The sequence below is a fragment of the Microtus pennsylvanicus genome, chromosome 13 (genome assembly GCF_037038515.1).
Source record: "Microtus pennsylvanicus isolate mMicPen1 chromosome 13, mMicPen1.hap1, whole genome shotgun sequence".
NCBI lineage: Eukaryota > Metazoa > Chordata > Mammalia > Rodentia > Cricetidae > Microtus > Microtus pennsylvanicus.
The window spans coordinates 69,332,151-69,353,549 of record NC_134591.1 but is presented as its reverse complement, the minus strand read 5'-3'; the positions used below and the strand labels follow the sequence as shown (position 1 = coordinate 69,353,549).

At 43.0% G+C, this 21,399-nt stretch overlaps 1 protein-coding gene across 20 annotated transcripts in view; it reads right to left on the bottom strand.

Annotated features, from left to right (window-relative positions):
• The window catches only part of Eif4g3 (eukaryotic translation initiation factor 4 gamma 3), a 226,727-nt gene that overhangs the window by 173,215 nt on the left and 32,113 nt on the right, over nucleotides 1-21,399 (bottom strand). The window lies entirely within an intron of this gene.

The following is a 21,399-nucleotide window of genomic DNA, read 5'->3' as shown; positions in this document are numbered from 1 at the left end:
ACGTGAAAGGGAAAAGATCACAGCACTGTCCCTGAATGACACAAATGCATGCCGGATTATGTCTCTCTACAATAAACACAAATGATACAAATTATGTGAATTTTACCTATTTCTTTTTAACTCCAACAAGCGGAATCTGTAGTCAGATTCCAGTTGGCTAATTCATGACTAATTCATTTTTAATTATTGTATCACTAATCCCAAATGAAAAAATTTTCCTCAATTTAACAAACACTTAATACTTCTTGTATAATGCTTCTTTCTAATTCACTGAGAGAGTTGGGAAGACAATAAAAGAGCTACTGCAGGTGTAGTGGCTGTTAACTGTGACCCAGTACTAGAGAGGCAGAAGCAGGAGACCACTGAAAGTTCAAGGCCAGAATGGTCAAAGGAGTGAGTGAGTCCAAGGCCAGCCAGGGTAACACTTTACTGAAACTATTGCTTCAAAAAGAAAAGAGAGCCAGAGACATGGCTTAGGAGTTAAGAACACTTGCTGTTCTTACAGAGGACCTGGGTTTACTTCCCAACACCCACACGGTGGCTTACAGCAGTCCACAGGATCTAATTCCCTCTTCTGACCTCTACAGATACCAAGAATGCATGTGCTTTCCATACATACATGCATACACACACGCACGCACAAAACACTCATACACATGAATTAAATCTTTAAAAACTATAAATAAGAGTAAAAGAAAAAAGTAGTGGATGTTTGTTTGTTTGTATTTTAAGAATGACTCAAAGTTGCCAAAGTCTGAATCATTCATTAGTAGATTCTTTATTTCCAAGCAGCAGCTTAGAAGACTGCAAACAAAACAAACACACCCTCTGTTTTAGTCATTAAAATGTCTAAAGAGACTACAGTGGTCTCTAGACAGTTTTTAAACTAGCAACCTCACACAACAGTTAAATATTTTGTGTGCGCACTTGCTGTCCTGGGAAGCAATGGAGCTGAAACATTTCACAAAGGAACCATTTCATTTTAACCACACACAACATGCATACCACTCAATCCACATGCACCCTTCACACCCACACCCACATTCTCCACACAATCCGCAAGCACACTGCAAGTACACACACTTTACACCCACAATCTACCCAAACATAATCCATATATATATACACTATACACACATAGCACATACACTCACAAAGCACACTATACATGTATACACACTATACATACATACTCTGCACTAAATATGCACACTATACACATACACACTGCACACACTATACACACACATCCTACACACACTCTGCACACACTATCCATTCTCCACACAATCCAAGTACACATGGTATATATACACACCACACACAGCACAAACTTCACATACTCTCCACACAATCCACAAACACATATGGTATACATACATCCTAAACACACACACACTATAAAATGCAGAAGCCTAACAAGTTCAAAGACAATGCCCTCATTATGAGCTCACAACTCTTCACACGAGCTCTACATTTGCAAGGCAGGTGGAAACGGAGCCATACTTTCTTCTGTGCTTCCAATTGCCACAGCTTTTTTACAGGAAGGACCTAATTCTCATCATGGGAGAAGCAGTTCTCAAGGAGTTCAGGACTCTGCCTGAGAAGCTGAGGCTGAGCCAGTCAAGACTCCGCTTTCTGTTCCCCTGCTAACCAACCGGATGACTATAATAACAAGAATGCTAGAGCATCATTTGCCTACGTTACAGAACAAACTTTCTTCCTGTTTCTACAATGAAGAATGCTCATTTCATTTTTATATTCTACAAATAACTAAACGCTGCTTACATAAAACAAAACTGCAGTACTATCAAAAAATAATTTTTTTTTAAAAAAGTCAAATAGGAATCAAACAATGTAGCTCAAGTCTGGCTACAAGTCCAAACAATGAAAAAAAGGAGCTCGGTGTGGTGACTGTAATCCCAGAGCTAAGCCAGGACTAGACAGAGATCTCTTAGCAAAAACTAAGGGAGCTGAGAAGACAGCTAAGCCAGCACTCATTGGTCTCTCATAGAAACTGAGCTCAGTTCCCAGTACTAATATCAGGACTAGACAGAGAACTCTTAGCAAAAACTAAGGGAGCTGAGAAGACAGCTAAGCCAGCACTCACTGGTCTCCCAAAGAAACTGAGCTCAGTTCCCAGTACTCATATCAGGCAGCTCACAACCACCTCTACTTATGGGCTCCTGCAAGTGCAGGCACACACACGCACGAAGACACACACAATAAATAAGAAATAAGAAAAATAATTTAAATGGAATTTTTTTTGTCTGTTTGTTTTCCGAGGCAGAGTTTCTCTATATATCAGCACTGGCTGTCCTGGAACTCGCTCTGTAGACCAGGACAGCCTCAAACTCAGAGAGAGCCATTCCCAAGTGCTGGGAATAAAGGTATGCACCACCACTGCCCGGCTAAATTGAAATTCTTAAAAATTCCAAATAGGGGGCTGGAGAGATGGCTCAGAGGTTAAGAGCACCAGCTGATCTTCCAGAAGACCCAGGATCAATCCTCAGCACCCGTACAGGAAGTTCCTAACTGTCTATTGCTCCAGTTACAGGGAATCCAACAACCTCACACAGACATACACATAAGCAAAACATCAATGCACATAAAGTAAAAACAAATTATTATTTTTTAAAAAAAAAAAACCACTAAACAAGTATTTTATTAACTTTCAGTTAGGCTGCTGTTTAGACCATCTCTCCACTTAAAACCCTGAGAGGGGTCAGCCAGAGACAAGCACTGGGGATCTGTTCTGTTCAGAGACAGGTGAGTTCCAGAAGTGATTCCACCAGCCTGCAGCTGAGTGCAGTTCTTACATAGCTTAAGTCACAGGCTCCTTATAACCCTTTGAGCTGAAAGAAGGAAGCAAACTTTTTTTTTTAATTTTTCACAATTTTTTTTTAAAGATTTATTTGTACTTGTTAGCGTGAAGCAGGTATGTATGGGAGCCATCGGAGGGCAGGAGGACAGTAGATCCCTGGAAAGCCAGAAGAGAACTCAGATGCCCTGGAGCTGACAGAGCAGAGCAGAGTGCTGGGTGCCCTTCTCGGGCCTTTTGCAGCAGCGGCATACTCTATCGCTGGGACTACTCCCCAGTCCCTTAGCTGTTTCTTAGCTTGAACTGCAGGTGTGTAGTTTATAATTGTACATCAATGTGACAAACCCAACTCTGAGTGCAACTCACAAGAATGCTGCAAACCCCACCTAAGCTGGTTAATCTGTTATCTACATAGAGCTACAAGAACAAGATGTCTTCAGAAGGGTAGAAAATTATTTTGATTATATTTGAAATTCTTTGATTTGTGAAAATAGAATCTATGTAGCCCAAGCTAAACTGGACCTGAAAACCTCCTGCCTCCATCTCTCCAGTACCGGAATTACAGATGTGTATCACAGTGGCCAGGTGTATGTGTTTTTAGGTAAGAACAATATATGAATAGTCCCTTACATGTAACTCCCAGCTTATCACACAGAATATTAAAAAGATGGTGTATGTCCAAAGAGTTGGGTTTATTAAAATTAGTAGCTTTTGCTGTCTTATCAAATACATTAAATGTGAGAGCTTGGTGAGGCACACACACTTGGAAACCCAATAATCAAAAGGCTAAAGAAAGAGGATTATAAATTGCTCTAGGCCATCCTAGAACATAGCAAAAACAAAAAACAAAGGGCAAGCAGTGTGTAGTGGAGAATACCTTTAATCTCAACATTCTGGAGGCAGGGCAAAATGATTTCCAGGACAACCAGGGCTATTCAGAGAGACCCTATCTCATTCTGTGTCAAAAAACTGGGGGTGCGAGGAAGCTGGGGTGGGTGTGAGGATGATAACGACATGACACTGGAGAAATGTCACACAAGAATGAAAACCTGGGGGGGTGGAGAGATGGCTCAGAGGCTAAGAGCACTGACTGCTCTTCCAGAGGTTCTGAGTTCAATTCCCAGCAACCACATGGTGGCTCACAGCCATCTATAATGAGATCTAGCGTCCTCTTCTGGCTTGCAGGTATACATGGAAGGAATGTTGTATACATAACAAATGAATAAATCTTAAAAAAAAAATGAAAATCTGACCCTCAGCTTGTTAAACAGTCGAGAGCAACAGTGGGAGCCTGGAATTCCAAAGATGGACAGAAGGGGAACACGAGGCTCTTTGGGATGCCCTGCTGATAGTCTAGCCAAATCAGTGAGCTGCAGTTGGTAAGGGACTCTCCCTCAAAAATGAAGAGTCAGAAAGAGGTGGCATTAGTCTCTCATCCTCACACCCGCACACACACACAGCACACACATACATATACATATATACACACAAAAGTTAAATGAGAAGTCAAACTGTCTTCTTGTTGCTACTAGTGTTTCTGTTTGGAGAAAGCACACTGTTAAATCACATCATCACTACCAACAGTTGGGAGCCCACGACCTTCATAGGACCTGAGGTGCTCACAGGTTACCCACCTTTGATTTGGAGCATTAAGTGAAACTACCAGTAAAATGAGAAGTGACAAGGAAAATCTTACTGCACTCACTGAAACAGCTCTGATCCTATCTATGCACAGCAGACAGGCTGCCTAGGAAACTCTTATACTCCCCCAGGGCCAGAAATTCAGCATTCCTCACACCTACAGTCAAGTACCTTCAAGTAAGAAAAACTTAGGTGAGTAGGCCAGAGGCACATTGCTCCAGGAAGAAAAGCATCAGGGACCCCTCCCTTCAATGGTGCCATGCCACATTAACTCAAAATCGGTCATCCAATGAGGTCATCAAACAAAATCCAAAGGGCTTTTCATTCATGCTGACAGAGAACCACTGTGCATTTGAGAAATGAAATATGAGTACTCATTAATGCTCTTTATGAAAAAGAATGAGCTGATATGTCTACTGGTATGTGCTGCAGAAGGCACATTCAGTAAACAAAGTGGCAACAGTGAGTGGTCCTCTCTGCTGCTTGCCTGGAGCGGGTCTTCTATGGCAGCCTCAGGGGCCACAGCACATTCTTCACTGAACCCTTGGGGATCATCCCATACCTCCCTCCACTCAGAACAATTCAAATCACCAGCAAAACAGTAACTCCTTGCTCTCTCACTCGCCCACCCCTCCTCCTGTTATTTGGCAGTGGGAGGTTTGAATAGCTGAGCACAAGCCTCAGCCACTACTATCAAGTGTTTACCTTGGCCATACACAGCACCCAATAGGCCAACAGCTCTGGATGGATTCCTCACATCCCACAAAACCTTTCAATCTGTGAATGAGTACAGGCAATCTCAGCCTGTGAATGAAGCATATCAATTCTAGACTAACAGAGATTTACAAAATCACATGGGCCTCAGGAAGCTACCCACCAGCTACCCTACTTGCTGCCTGTCGACCGCCACAAGAGCTAAAGCTAACTTCTAGAAACACCATGGTTCGTCATGAAAACTACAGTAATGCCTAATGCAAAGGGTTCCGAGTCCTGTTGACAGCAGAGAAGGCACAAACAGCAAACACTCCCCCAACTAAAAGATTAAGAGCTTGGGTTCTCTCCAGCAAAAGAGATCAAACTGAGGCCCAATACTTCAATAAAAATGCAAAATAACACATTTTACCTCAAGGCACATTTACACATCAGCTTGGTGGCATGCAGGTGAATTTCTATTATAATCCCATCCTTCCAAGTCACCAGGATTCAGATTCTATCTTGTTTAGGTTTTTTTAGAAGTTTTGATGTAGTTTCAATGTTTTAAGACAGAGCCTTGTTACATAGCCTAAAATGGCTTAAAACTCACCACGCCGTGTAGGCTGACCTAGAATTCTCCATCTTTCAACCTCAGCCACCCCAGATTAGTCTTAGAGGCCAGAACCACTACACCTAATTCCTATTTGCATTCTTACAAAACTTTTTAAGCTGGGCCCAATGCACACACACAGCTACCACCCAGGACCAGGGGTGGGGCAGATATAGGCCAACTCGGATTACCAAGCAAGATCATGTCTCAAAAATAATTATTTTTGCTGGGTGGTGGTGGCGCAGGCCTTTAATTCCAGCACTTGGGAGGCAGAGACAGATGGATCTCTGTGAGTTCGAGGCCAGCCTGGTCTACAAGAGCTAGATTCAGGACAGGTTTCAAAGCCACAGAGAAACCCTATCTCGAAAAAATAATTATTTTTTTAAAATAATCCTCCACTCCACATTTATCCGATGTAACATAAAAACAAGAACTACCAGGGTCGGAGTGAGAACAGTGCTAAAACGCAAAGGCATGTACTGCTCTTGCAGGGGACTTCAGTTCAGCTCCCAGCACCCACCCAGGATAGCTTACAACCACCCACAACTCCACCTTCGGGAGGATCCAAAGCCTCTGGCCTCCACTGAACCTGAACTCAAATGTCCACCTGTGAGCACACGTGCACACACACAAGCACACACAAAGTTTTTAAAAAGTGAACTGTAATACCGTCCAACACTGGTGATTGACTCTTGTGGTTCATAAATTAAAATAAAGCACAGTAATACCTTAGGGAGCTGCAGCCACACAAAAACAAATTTCTTGAGTTTTAAATGCAAATTACCTGAGTTTTAAATAATCGAATATAATTTTAACAAGACCAAGAAGTACTTCCACGGTGGCACTTTGATATAAAAAGGTACCTTTTCCCAATAAATAACAGGGAAGTTTTTGGTTTACATATATTTCAAGAAACTTGATTTTCCTTTTGCAACTGTGAACTATTAAATAAAGAGGTGAAATTCTCAAAATAATACAGATGCAAAGTGCCAACAATGAGGTCGAGAGTGGCGAGCAAGAGAGCCAGCGTCAACCCAACAAAGGCTCTGCACAGCAGCTCTGGAGACCCTGCACCATGAAAGCACTCCTTGTCTTTCTGGTGAATACAAGTCCTTTCAATGTCACAGTATATAGTTTAAGAAAAACAAAAAAGGGCAAGTGAAGTGGAGGATGAGTCTACTTCTGTAGGGGACATCTCCTCAGCTGCCTATCTACGACTGAAAAGCTTTGCAAGCCTGGAGCTACTGAGTATGTCTATCCGCAGAGACCAGCCAGTAAGACTCCACAGCTGTTCCTACTAGAGTTCTAGGAACTGCATTCCCATTCCATTGATCATCCAGAAGAAACGAAATGTGCTGTCATCTGCCTCTGTAGATGTTATCTATCTCAAGGATAATTGCATCAGTTTTGTCTGATGGGAGAGCAGAAAGGGTTAAGACAGACATCTGTGGGCGGGAGTGGCACATGCCTTTAATCCCAGCACTCGAGAGGCAGAGGCAGGCGGATCAATGTGAGTTTGAGGCCAGCCTGGCCTACAGATGAGTTCCAGGGCAGGCTCAGAAGCTACACAGAGAAACCCTGCCTCGAAAAACCAAAAGCCAAAACAAACAAAAAACCCAAAAGACATCTGTGCCGGAAGGTGGTGGCACTCACCTTTAATCTCAGCACTCAGGAGGCAGAGACAGGTGGATCTCTGTGATGTGAAGACTAGAGTCTCAGCCAAACTCTGTCTCAGGAAAAGAGAGGGGGTAAAGGAGTTCAGACAGACATTTGTACCAGGTGTTTTTCAGAAGGCTGCAGCAACAAAGGACTTCTCTAACAAAAGGCATTAAATGCTGTGTTTGCATAATAGTGCAACAAGATGCCATCTCCACCCACTATCATTATTACTTTTAAAACAGTAAGCAACCCTTGGTATAGACCACAAGTGTTCTGATCAATACCAATCTTCACCAATCAATACAAAAGTAAAGTTTTCATCCATAAACGAAAATGGAGAAGACTTCAAGTGTATGTCCAGACACTACAGGTGACAAGCATCCAGACGTCATTCCCTCTGGGACTGTAAGCAAAGCTCCTTCTCTACTATAGGTTAAGAACAGAAATGGTGTTTGCCTCATATTTGCCTTCATGAAAGGAAAGTTTCAAGCTCCACCTCTACAAGACTTTGTGAATGCATGTGACCAGTTAGTTTAAGGCAGTCACAACAAATGAGAAAAGCAGCAACAAGCCAAGCCAACGCATACTCTGCAACCTCTTCCCTAGGCTTCATAACCTCTGAGCACTCATCCCCCATGCACTCCCAACGGCATCTGAACCCATACTGACTTCTGAAAAAAAGCACTCTTTCAGCTAGGCCTGGTGGGTACTTCAAGACCTATCTAGCCGGGCGGTGGTGGCACACGCCTTTATATTTATGGTTGTGAGCCTAGCCTTTAACGGCTGAGCCATCTCTCCAACGAGTGGCGCACGCCTTTAATCCCAGCACTCGGGAGGCAGAGGCAGGCGGATCTCTGTGAGTTCAAGACCAGCCTGGTCTACAAGAGCTAGTTCCAGGACAGGCTCCAAAACCACAGAGAAACCCTGTCTCGAAAAACCAAAAAAAAAAAAAAAAAAGACCTATCTAGACAACTTAGTGAGACCTTGTCTAAAGTAAAAGAGCGCTGAGACTATAACTCAGTAGCAGGGCACTGTGTGGCAAGTACAGGTCTAGGTCTGACCACCAAGCCTGAAATAGTTAACTCACTTCAGTGAGAATAAAGGAATATGATAAAGAATGTCAGCTGTCTTTACTTGATAAACAAAGGTTTAACGACAGCTGTGGTAGCTCCTGTCTGTAATCCCAGAATTTGGGAGGTTAATGCAGAATTCTCCTAGGTTCAAGGCCAGCCTGGGCTACACAGCAAAACCCCATCTCAAAATAAAAAGTACCTTAAAAAAACAAGGCAAGGGGCTGGAGAGATGGCTCAGTGGTTAAGAGCATTGCCTGCTCTTCCAAAGGACCCGAGTTCGATTCCCAGCAACCACATGGTGGCTCACAACCATCTGTAAAGAGGTCTGGCGCCCTCTTCTGGCCTTCAGGCATACACACAGACAGAAAATTGTATACATAATAAATAAATAAATATTAAAAAAAAAACAAGGCAAGTAAAATTAAAGATATGTAAAAGCTAGCCATAGTCTGTAGCTCCGCAGACATGCTGGATTCCTCAGTGCCTTTCTAAAGAATACCTTGCTGGGGGCTGGAGAGATGGCTCAGAGGTTAAGAGCACTGACTGCTCTTCCAAAGGTCCTGAGTTCAATTCCCAGCAACCACATGGTGGCTCACAACCATCTGTAATAAGGTCTGGTGCCCTCTTCTGGCTTGCAGGCATATACACAGACAGAATATTGTATACATAATAAACATATATATATAAAAAAAAGAATACCTTGCTACCGGAGAAATGCTTACCCCATACAAGGGGCATTGCAACAAATCTCTAAGAAGGGTGTGGGATCCATCTCTGAATCCCCAGAGTCACCATCAAGCTGCCTGTATCTGTGCAGAGAATGTCTACAAGTACACATTTTAACAACCGCTAAACGCTGCTCCTAAAATTAGTGATCATTCTTAAATGATCCAAACTACCTAGTAACTAAAGGCTAGGAGAGGAAATGGCTAAGCTACCAGTCATTCATACTACCAAAACGTGATGAATATGGCTAGAAAAAGGCAATGAAAGGGGGCAGGTGATAAAAGCCTTTATTCCCAGTCCTCAGGGAGCGGGGCACTAGCAGAAGGATCTGAGTCAGAAGCCAACTGAGCTCACATAGCAAGTTCCAGGTTAGTGAAGGCTAATCAGACCCTGCCTAAAATTATGAATGAATGAAAGAATGAATGAAGTGAAATAAAGCAAGAAAATGTGTCCAAGTGTTAACTGATTTCATCATCCCAGCTACAAAGATCATACTCAGCACTTATTTCCACACAGTGACGCCAACTACAATACAGACACAAGATAAATGATGCTGCTGCTTTGGACAGTTGTACAAATTATTAACCTTTAACAGTCAATTTCATTTCCTCTGTTTCCTTGCAAATGCATTGGCTCAAGTCTGCTTTAATCCAGTAGTCATGCCTCAGAAAGGGAATGAGGCCAACCCCTAAGCTAGCAGCACTGCAAATTCGACATTTAAAAAAATCAGCATATGAGAACCAACGTGGCTACACAATCGCCATCACACTTTCCAACAGTTCTAAACTCAAGATGCATATATGTGTTTGATTTTAGGAGATGGTGAAGCTCACTATAGTGCCAAGACTGAACGAAACGCAAGCAATCCACTTGCCTGGCCCTCTTGAGTAGATGGGGTACAGGCATGTACCGCCATGTTTAGTTCAAAAACAACCAGTGTTAAACATGCATATCCTGACTGATGGGACATAAATACTATACAGTACTGCACATAAATCTCACCAACTCGTATCATCCAAGATGCATTCTAGTACAAAGGTAAGAATGTGAACTTTAAAGTCAGGCCTGAATGGCAATTTCAGGTCCACTGCTAAGCTTCCATTTCGTAAACTGTACAATGACAGAAATGTGTTTGCTGAGACAGGGTCTCACTCAGCCCGAGCTGCCCAAGAGTGTCGAGGATGTCCGTGAACTACGACATTCCTGTCTCTGCCTCCAGGGTGCCAAGATTAAGATTCTTAAATGTTATTTATTTTTCTTTTGGTTTTTTGAGAAGGGGTTTCTCTGTAGCTTTGGAGCCTGTCCTAGAACTAGCTCTTGTAGACCAGCCTGGCCTCAAACTCACAAAGATCTTCCTGCCTCTACCTCCCGAGTGCTGGGACTAAAGGCGTGCGCCACCACTGCCCGGCTAAAGTGATATTCTTAAGCAGGAAGGCACAAGGCAGAAGTTCAACACATGGGCACAATTATTAACACACTATCAGCCTTCCAAATGAGAGCTCTCACAGCATGAGTAAATTACTTTATTTTAGTTTTGAGACAGGATTCCACAATAGAAGCTGAGTTTGCCTCAAACTTGCTGTGGTCCTTCTGTCTCAACCTGCCAAGTGGGGAGTTCCAGGCTCATTGGTGAAGCACAGTTTGTACTCAGGAGACTTTACCCACAAAAGCAGTCACTAAACAGAGATTAGATTATGATTTAAAGATATTGAAAATAAATATATTCCATTCCCTCAGTTAATAGGTACACACATGTGTAATAACAGTTAAATCTTTTAGAAATACGAAAACTCCACATTATTATTACAACCTAGAGTTGAATGTCTCTAAGAAAGAGCACACTTCCCCTCCCACAACGCCTTGAAAACAACCCATACTTCAACCCTCAGCAGAGGGGTCTCCTCAGGCTAACCAAGGATTCTAGTTGAACACACACGACTTCACCCACAAATGACTACTTCCTTCCCTGCCCTCTGTCACTGGCAAAACAAAGCCACCACAGTTCCAGCAAGAATGCAGGCTTCCCTCACTCTCAGCTATGAAATCCTTTATTTTGAGAGCAGTCCACATTTACCATGTTTACCTGCCAGCTCTACAGTTAGGAGTCACAAACCTGTAACTACAAGAGTTGTTCTGAACAAAAGGGTATCCGTCTGCTAATCCTGCCCCTGAACATCCCACACACAAGCACGGCAAGTGCAGGCCATCCTGAACTTGGCTTGAAGTACTTCCTTCCCAACACTCAGTGTTCACCATCTGTCCAGAAGCCAACTGCAACCTCAACTTCCCCAACTCCCTCACTGCCCAAGTCAACTGTGTCCAACAACCATAACCGTGTGGAAAGTGGAAAGAGGGTGCAGTAGGGGTTGAGAGCACTTGGCACCCAGCACCCACAACACAATGGCTCTAAGCACAGACTCAGGAAATCTGACGCCCTCTTCTGGCCTCCAAAGGGTACCACACACAAGCCACGTACACAAACACACACACAAACATAAAATATAAAAAATAACTTATTTTTTTGGTTTTTTTTTTCTTTTCCCGAGACAGGATTTCTCTGTGTAGCTTTGGAGCCTGTTCTGGCACTCACTCTGTAGACCAAGCTCACCTTGAACTCACAGAGATCCACCTGTGTCTGCCTCCCAAGAACTGGGATTAAAGGCACGTATCATCACCGCCCAGCTAAAAATAACATCCTTAATGAAGGTCTTTTAATGAGGAATGTTTCAAGTAATCTGCTTCAGATATACTCAACAAGTAAGTCTTGATTAGCCACTGCAGCTAAGAGTCAGGCGGCATAGCGGGAGGGGAGGTCAAACCCTAAAATCTGAAGACAAGTAAGAATGCATACTACTAAAATAAACAGAGAAAAAGCTCCCTGCTCCACTTCAGTCTGCTCCAGGCATGAAAGAAAATGTTAGGTAAGGAGGGAGGGGGATTATAAACCAAATATAGCAACAGTGTATGCGGAGTCCTCCCCACCAAGCAAAGGATTCACGTTTGTCACTTAAGACCCTGAAGAGCACGTATACCTACAACAGGTGCTATTAACAGACCCTCACTACACCTCATGATTACACAACTCCCTCCCAGTCACATGGCTAGTAAGACTCAGCACAGACTCAACTCAGGTCACCAAGCTCCTCTCCCAGCCAAGCCTGCAGCCACTATCTTCCACCACCTCACCTCCAAAATGAATTTCTGTGTTCCAGAAACAAGTTTAAACACAAGCTTTCAGGAGATCCCAGCAGACTATCGCATGCCCTTCATGCCACACACTCAGGATGTTCAAGACAGAAACCTCCTCACACCAAAAAATCAACTGGAACTACTAAACAAGCAGGAAGAAGTCAAATACCCCGCTTCTCAAACAGTGGGAAAACAAAACAGGACAGGGAGCACTGGGCACACAACAGTTTGGGTTGCTCACTGTGTCTAGAGCACATGGGAGAGACTTTTCACACAGTGCAGATGAATGGAACAACGGTCTCACATTTCGAAACAAGTGCCTCATCCGAGGCACGGTCACACACCTGATGCTTCAATACTGCCAGTAAGGGCAGAGACTTTCTTATCCCAGTTTGTGCTAATTCAGGTTTAACTGTGATTCAATTACTACACTCCAGGCTAACAACGCTGAAGTTTCTTGCCAGCAAGTAACACAATTGAAACGTGTGAAACCAGCAAGTAACACAACCGAAATGTGTGAAACACTTCTTTCCACTGCATTTAGCACATCGGCTGGGGGCTGGTCTGCCAGGATGCACTCACTTGTGAACTGCGTCTAACCACACTGTACCAGCAGCAAGTCAGGTTCAGACCGCTCTCACTTCAACTTAAAGCAAACTCAAGGTGAGGAGGACAACAGCAAGGACAGACACAAGGCCACACCATGTATTCAGGCACAGTGTACATGTGGAAACATGGGAGAAAATCTAACATAATCGACTCAATTCAAAAGTGGATTCCGGAGTCAACCTAACAACCTGAGTTGTTCTTTTGATGACCAGTTTCTTGAGTTCTTTAATCCCAACACTCCAGGGGCAGTGGAAAGTAAATCTCTTTGAGTTCAAGGCCAGTCTGGTCTACATAGTGAGAGATCAGGAATAGCTATGGCTCCACAGAGAGACCCTTTTGCCAAAACAGATGAATGAATAAATGAATAAATAAACAAACAAGCTGACATAACTGGATATCAACATGTAGAAGAATGAAAATAGACCGATATCTATTACCATGCACAAAACTCAAGTCCAAATGGATCAAAGACCTCAATATAAAGTCAGCCACACTGAACCTTATAGAACAGAAAGTGGAAAATACACTTGAACACACTGGCACAGGAGACCACTTCCTAAATAGAACCCCAGCATCACAGACACTGAGAAAACCTCCTGAAACTGAAAAGCTTCTGTAAAGCAAAGGACACGGTCAACACGACAAAACGACAGCCTACAGAATGGGAAAAGATCTTCACTAATCCCACATCAGACAGAGGTCTGATCTCCAAAATATACAAAGAACTCAAGAAACTGGTCATCAAAAGAACAAATAATCCAATTTAAAAAAAATGGAGTACAGACCTAAACAGAGAACTCTCAACAGAGGAATCTAAAATGGCTGAAAGACACTTAAGGAAATGTTCAACATCTTTAATCATCAGAGAAATGCAAATCAAAACAACTCTGAGCTTCCATCTTACACCTGTAAGAATGGCCAAGATCAAAAACACTGATGACAACTTATGCTGGAGAGGTTGTGGGGAAAAGGGAACACTCCTGCATTGCTGGTGGGAGTGCAAGCTGATAAGCTCTTTTGGATGTCAGTGCGGTGATTTCTCAGAAAATTAGGAAACAACCTTCCTCAAGATCCAGTTTAGGGTATATATCCAAAGGATGCTCAATCGTGTCACAAGGACATGTGCTCGACTATGTTCACAGGAGCACTGTTTGTCATAGCCAGAACCTAGAAACAACCTAAGAATGTTGTTTCCTCTCAACCAAAGAATGGATAAGGAAAATATTTACACAATGGAGTACTACACAGCAGAAAAAAATAATGGTATCTTGAATTTTGCAGGCAAATGGATGGAGCTAGAAAACATCATTTTGAGTGAGATAACCCAGACCCAGAAAGACAGTTCTCACATATACTTACTCATAAGTGGTTTTTAAACACAAAGCAAAGAAAATCAGCCCACAAATCACAATCCCAGAGAACCTAGACAACAATGAGGACCCTAAGAGATACATACATAGATCTAATCTACATGGGTAGTTAAAAAAGACAAGATCTCCTGAGTAAATTGGGAGCATGGGTACTTTGGGAGAGGACTGAAGTGGAGGGGAGAGGCAGGGAGGGGAGCAGAGAGCTCAATACAAACCAATTTTATGTTGGTTTTTTTTTTTTTTTTTGGTTTTTCGAGACAGAGTTTCTCTGTGGTTTTGGAGCCTGTCCTGGAACTAGCTCTTGTAGACCAGGCTGGTCTCGAACTCACAGAGATCCGCCTGCCTCTGCCTCCCGAGTGCTGGGATTAAAGGCGTGCGCCACCACCACCCGGCCTCAACACAAACCAATTTTAAAAAAGAATAAACAAACAAATAACAAGGCTTCCTATGCAAACTGTTATTTCATGCAATGGTCAGGCTTTTCCACTTTGAGATGTCTTCACTATCTTCCCCAATCTTGCTTAACAACAAATTATCTAAGTATTTAATGGTTGTACAACCCTGGTCTCAAAGACCTGCAAGTTTTATTTTTATTTTATGTGCATTGATATTTTGTATGTAAGAATGTCAGATCCCCTGGAACTAGAGTTCAGACAGTCGTAAGCTCCCATGTGGATGCTGGGAATTGAACCTAGGTACTCTGGAAGAACAGTCAGTGCTCTTAAGGCCTGAGTCATCTCACTAGCACCAACCTGCAACTTTTTTTTTTTTTTTTTTTGGTTTCTCGAGACAGGGTTTCTCTGTGGCTTTGGAGCGTGTCCTGGAACTAGCTCTGTAGACCAGGCTGGTCTCGAACTCACAGAGATCCGCCTGCCTCTGCCTCCCAAGTGCTGGGATTAAAGGCGTGCGCCACCATCGCCCGGCTCCTGCAACATTTTTTAATCTGTCCTCAGTATCACTGATTCTAAGGCTACCACAATACAGAGAAAGAAGTAAACGGAACCAACTAAACAAAATAATAATAATAATAATTGTGTAATCTCAGTTATTCAGGAGGCTAACAAAACAGGACCACAAGACTCAGGACAGCCTGAGCTCCATAGTTAAAACACTGATGAATGAAAGATAAAAGGAGAGAAGAAAGGAGTAAGGGACACGGGGTAGAACGCCTGCTAAGCACTCAGGAGGCCCCGGATTCACTCTCCTGTTCTAGACCAAAAGCTAAACACTGTGAAACCCCTCAGAGATGTGGTTCAGTTAGCAGAGCGTTTGCCTGATATCAAAGCCTGGATTTGAGCCTTAGCACTTCCAAAAACTGAGCACAGTAGTTAAGTCTTGAATCTTATCACTGCAGAAGTGAAGGAAGGAGGATCAAAAGTTCAAGGCTGGCTACTTAAGACTGTCTCAAAAATAATATAAACAAACTGATCAAAGAAGACAAAAAAAAAGAAGAGATGAGGAGAAGACCAGTCAGAAGCCTTTAGTATCTACTTGGAAGGACATCAGAACATTTGCTCCAACCATCAGACTTAAATGTAAAAACAGGAACAGAGGATTGAGACTACATCGGACAGTTAACATTAAAAGCAGAAAACAAACTTATCTGCAGAAAAAGTTCTTTGGAAGCTCATGATAAAACGACATTCTGCCACAGAGATGCGGGGAAAGACCACACTCACCTATGCTATCATGCCCTGCAGAGACAAGCATGCTAACCAGCAGGTGTTTTCCAAGAGCATTGTTGGGGTTGCTAGCATTCAGGCACCTGCACTGGACCCCTTGGGGACCTGACAGGATAAGCACATGTTCTTGCCAGTGCTCAGGCAGTACAAATGGTCTGCTCAGGATCCTGACAACTTGGTCTCTGTGCACATGTGCTATGTCCCCTCCCAATAAGAGACAAGCTCCACCTGCCTCCTCTATCTGACTCTCTGCTTGTTACTCTCTGTCTCTCTTTCCTCTCTTCCCCGTGCCTGTCTCCAGAATCAGGCCTCCCTCATCTCCCCTTCCCCTCCCCAACAAATAAACCCTCCATCTGTTGTGTGGCCTGACTCCTTCCTGCGGTTTTTTTTGTTGTTGTTGTTGTTGTTGTTTTTAATTATGGTGTAAAACTCGACAGGCTCTCCTGGTAGTTTCTCCTGCCCATTGCCAGTCTGAGGCATGCCGGGACCCTGTCTACCCACAACAGACACCTTCCAGCTCACCACCCCATTTACCAATGGCAACAGCCTTAAGTTTTCCCTTCAGTAGGTGTAAACATTTACTTGGACCAAGAAAATAACCACTGATTGTCTGGCACCGCTCTGGTACTCTTAGGGGCAGAAGTACACCAGACACAGCCCTAAAGGCTATGACTGTCTCTCTTCACTTGACCCCACCTCCATCCTTAGAGCTTCAATCCTGCAGTTTCACTAAGCCCAACTGGGCTTTGTGACCCAATTCTTGACCTTTTCCTATGGATGAGGCCCCTTGGTCTTGGCTTTCATCCTAGCCTTCTGGTCTCTACAAAAGCTAAGATACCAGGCACAGAGTCTCCTCTGGCTTGGCCAGGCTAAGCCTGACCACTGCTGAGTTGGGTGACAACCCTCTGATTGGCTTGGTCCTCATTTGGTTCTTCCCAAACCTCAGGAACCCCACGACTATAGGCTGCAGTGACCCTTTTCTTTCCCTCTCTCAACCATGAGAACTGAATCTTCTAAACCCTCTTGTAATGACTCCTGGAAACCTTCTGCTTCTACATCTGGCACCTGACCTGAAGGGCCCTAAACTACTTCACTTTTACAATCAAATTTTGCCTCAACACCCCTTAGATATCAATCCAAACGGCCACTTCTGACAGCCTTTTTAACATTTTAAGACATTTTACAGGACCTTTTCATCATTCTACCAGTGATCTGACAGATGGAAGCGGGTACCCTATTCTCAATCTTTCAAGTCCTTTCTCTGTTGTTTCTAACTCTGCTTCTTTCATTAAAAAAATTCCAATGGAGCCGGGCGGTGGTGGCGCACGCCTTTAATCCCAGCACTCCGAAGGCAGAGGCAAGCGGATCTCTGTGAGTTCAAGACCAGCCTGGTCTACAAGATCTAGTTCCAGGACAGGCTCCAAAACCACAGAGAAACCCTGTCTCGAAAAACCAAAAAAAAAAAAAAAAAAAAAAAAAAATCCAATGTTAGTTTCCGCAGCAACCACCTGCCTCTGCCGCCCAAGTAGTTCCAGGTGGCCAGGTCCTTTCCGCCAAAAGTGCCCGCAAGCAAAGCTCATTCTCTTTGCCTGTCTCTTGCCTTCCACTCCTTTGTCTCTAATTTCCACTCTTGCTTCTCTTCTTCCTCCTGTCTGTCTGCCTCTCAAGTCTGCACTTAGACACAGTCTTTCACTCTTTCCCTCTCCCCATTCCCTCTTGCACTAACTCTGTTGTTGTGAGAGGCATGTCTACTTAGTGGTAGGGCCTGCTAAAGGTACCCACTTTCTCCGCTGTCTTTTTCATTACTCCAAAACCTGCTGTGTCTGTCTGTTCTCCCTCTCTAAATGTCCTGTCTAGGTCTGCTTCAACGTGGGAGTCAGAGATGGAGAAGCCAGTTTCATCTTGCTCAGCACCCGCCAGTTTTCTCTTTTAATTTATTCAACTCCTTTTTAAGATAGAAAAATATTGTTTTAAACAGAAACCACATGGCTTTCCTCCATCTTGGCTGGTGACCTCATCATGATGGAAACAGCCATTTAACTAGCAGTCATCCTTTACTAAGGTTAAAAGTACACTTCTTAGCCAGGCGGTGGTGGCGCACGCCTTTAATCCCAGCACTTGGGAGGCAAAGGCAAGTGGATTTTTGTGAGTTCGAGGCCAGCCTGGTCTACAAGAGCTAGTTCCAGGACAGGCTCCAAAGCCACAGAGAAACCCTGTCTCAAAAAACAAAAACAAACAAACAAAAAAAAATGATCATTCACTGTATCTCTTTCTAGACTAAGGAAGCAACAAGTCTCAAATATTTTTAGATTGGTATTGACTTTTGAATGATGATAAAATGTATGGTTAGATTTGTTACAACATACCATATATCTGGTCTAAAATATACTCTTATGGTAATAAAATTGAAGGTTATGAAGAGCTACTCAGACTTAAAAAAAGCTAACCTAAGGATTTACAACAAAGTATGTCTTTGCCAAGTGTTCAACACCAAGCTTCTAGAAAACTTAGACAAATGGCAACATACGTTTGATGAATAAGGTATTTGACAAGAAAGATATATATTCTATAACGAAATGCCTGGTCCCGAGAGGGGATCTTTTCCCAGAGTTGTGCATTTGGGCAGAGGCCCCCATGACCTGTCAAGGGGGAAGTGCTGGTCTCTGTGCTCCCTCAGCTCCTGCCCATGGGCCCCACCCCAACTCACAAGCCGCCTTCTCCTGCTCCCATTCTGCCCTGGGATCCTTCCCTTGTCACTTTCCTTGCCTTCCCAGGAGAAGGCCTTTAACAGCTTGGTACGAACTTCTTCTGTTTTTACTCACAGAATTGCTATTTTGATTTCTTTACTGAACCCATTTTCTATGATAAAAAAGGTTTTATTTTGATACTAGAAGAGCTTCAACTCAAAATCATTATTTTAAAGGTAAAACCTAGAGGCTGGAGAGATGGCTCAGAGGTTAAGAGCACTGGCTGCTCTCCCAGAGGTCCTGATTTCAATTCCCAGCAACCACATGGTGGCTCACAACCATCTGTACTGAGATCTGGCGCCCTCCTCTGGCATGCGGACATACATCGAGGCAGAATGTTGTATACATAATAAATAAATCTAAAAAAGAAAAAGAAAAAAGAAAGGTAAAACCTAACAGGAACAGAATGCAAAGTCCTAGTCTTATGGAAGCTGCTAACATAGTGTAGAGTGTTAAGAAATACAAATCATCGGGGGCTGGAGAGATGGCTCAGAGGTTAAGAGCACTGCGTGCTCTTCCAAAGGTCCTGAGTTCAATTCCCAACAACCACATGGTGGCTCACAACCATCTGGAATGAGGTCTGGTACCCTCTTCTGGCCTGCAGTCATACACACAGACAGAATATTGTATACATAATAAATAAATAAATATTTTTTAAAAAAAAGAAAAAGAAATACAAATCATCTTATAAATGATCAAGTTCTTTAATTGCAGTCATGCTAGGTGCTAATGTAATTAATTAATTACAAGGATAAGCCTTACTTAGTCCCCTGTATATGTTTTCAGAGTTAAGCTTAAAACAAGTAACTAGAAACACAGTTTGTCTACTCCACTATACCTAATAGACAGCCCTCAAAAACTCAAGAGATCTACAGAATATAAAATTTAAAATGTTTAACTAAAATTTTCATACTAGAGAGACATGGCAGCTCCTGGCAAGCACCTTTTCCTCCAAAGATGGGAGAGAACAGAAGAACCTCCACCCAGAACTTGCTTCAAAAGTGGCAACTTCAGCCACTAAACAAAGCCCCCTTTCCGAAACCTCCACTGCTGCAAAGACCCTCTTAAGACCGTGGACAAGACAGGACAGTGGGAAATGGACTGCCTCACTTTTGCCTAGACAAGCAAGGTCTGTCTTCTGGGCCTGACAGTCGACTGCCCTGAGACCTCTGCCCTCAACAACCACGGAGGACTACGGGTCTAAGCAGCCAGCAAGTAGGTCTCTGTCATGTCAATCACTAACTCAGGTAAACATCCTTCTCAGAACTCTGATACTGTCTGATGACTAGTAGCTCTGTCGGGTTAAGAGCAGCACCCAAGACTTCAGTTGCCTTCTCAGTTCTCTGTGTAAAATCCAGGTCACAGGCTCCACTCTCTTTAGACACAATTCAAAAAAAAGAGATAAACTCATAAAACTGATTTCAGTATAACTTTTTACTGTTTCTCTGTTTAAAGGAACTTGTTTTGCAGTGACTGCTCCCGGTGGTCAGTCACCTGAATCTCCTAATTAGGCAGAAGGTACTTTAAGGTTTGTTTATGAGAAGATAGAAAAACCTAACTGGTAATAAGGAGAAAAGAATTTAATTTATTATTAAAATAATAAAATGGGGCTGGAGAGATGGCTCAGTGGTTAAGAACATCGCCTGCTCTTCCAAAGGTCCTGAGTTCAATTCCCAGCAACCACATGGTGGCTCCCAACCATCTGTAATGAGATCTGGTGCCCTCTTCTGGCCTGCAGGCTGAGTACTGAGAATTCTGTATACATAATAAATAAATAAATCTTTAAAAAAAAATAAAATAAAAATAATAAAATGTTTCAGATTTCTTTCCTTCACTATGCTATTGTTATATTAAGACTCCAAAAGTTCATAGTCTTAACAGTCAGTGATCAATGAAATTATGACAAACTATTAATCTAGCTCTGGCAGAGTACCAAACACCATACTATACCATTATGTATAGAACATTATGTACAAGAACAGGATTTTAAATTCCCTTTAGTTGTTTTCTTTTCTTTTTTTTAAAGATTTATTTATTATGTACACAGCATTCTGCCTGCATGTATGCCTGCACACCAGAAGAGGGCACCAGATCTCATTACAGATGGTTGGGAGCCACCATGTGGTTGCTGGGAATTGAATTCAGGACCTCTGGAAGAGCAGCCAGTGCTCTTAACTTCTGAGCCATCTCTCCAGCCCCCTTTGGATGTTTTCTAACCATAGATTTAAAAGGTGCTTTGCATTGTGCTAAAAACATCTGTCACAGTTTTCTAGATAAAGAAAGTGATAATGCTTTCAACCAGAATCATTTCTGGTGTAAGTATAGGTTATACACAGTAGGATGTGAATGTGTCAAAAACTTATCTTTCCACAAACTCAAAGAATGCTTGGCTGGGCGGTGGTGGCACACGCCTTGAATCCCAGCACTCAGGAGGCAGAGGCAGAGGCAGGCAGAGCTCTGTGAGTTCGAGGCCAGCCTGGTCTACAAGAGCTAGTTCCAGGACGCGCTCCAAAGCTACAGAGAAACCCTGTCTCGAAAAACTAAAAAAAAAAAAAAAAATGCTTGTAAGCTCCAGGGAG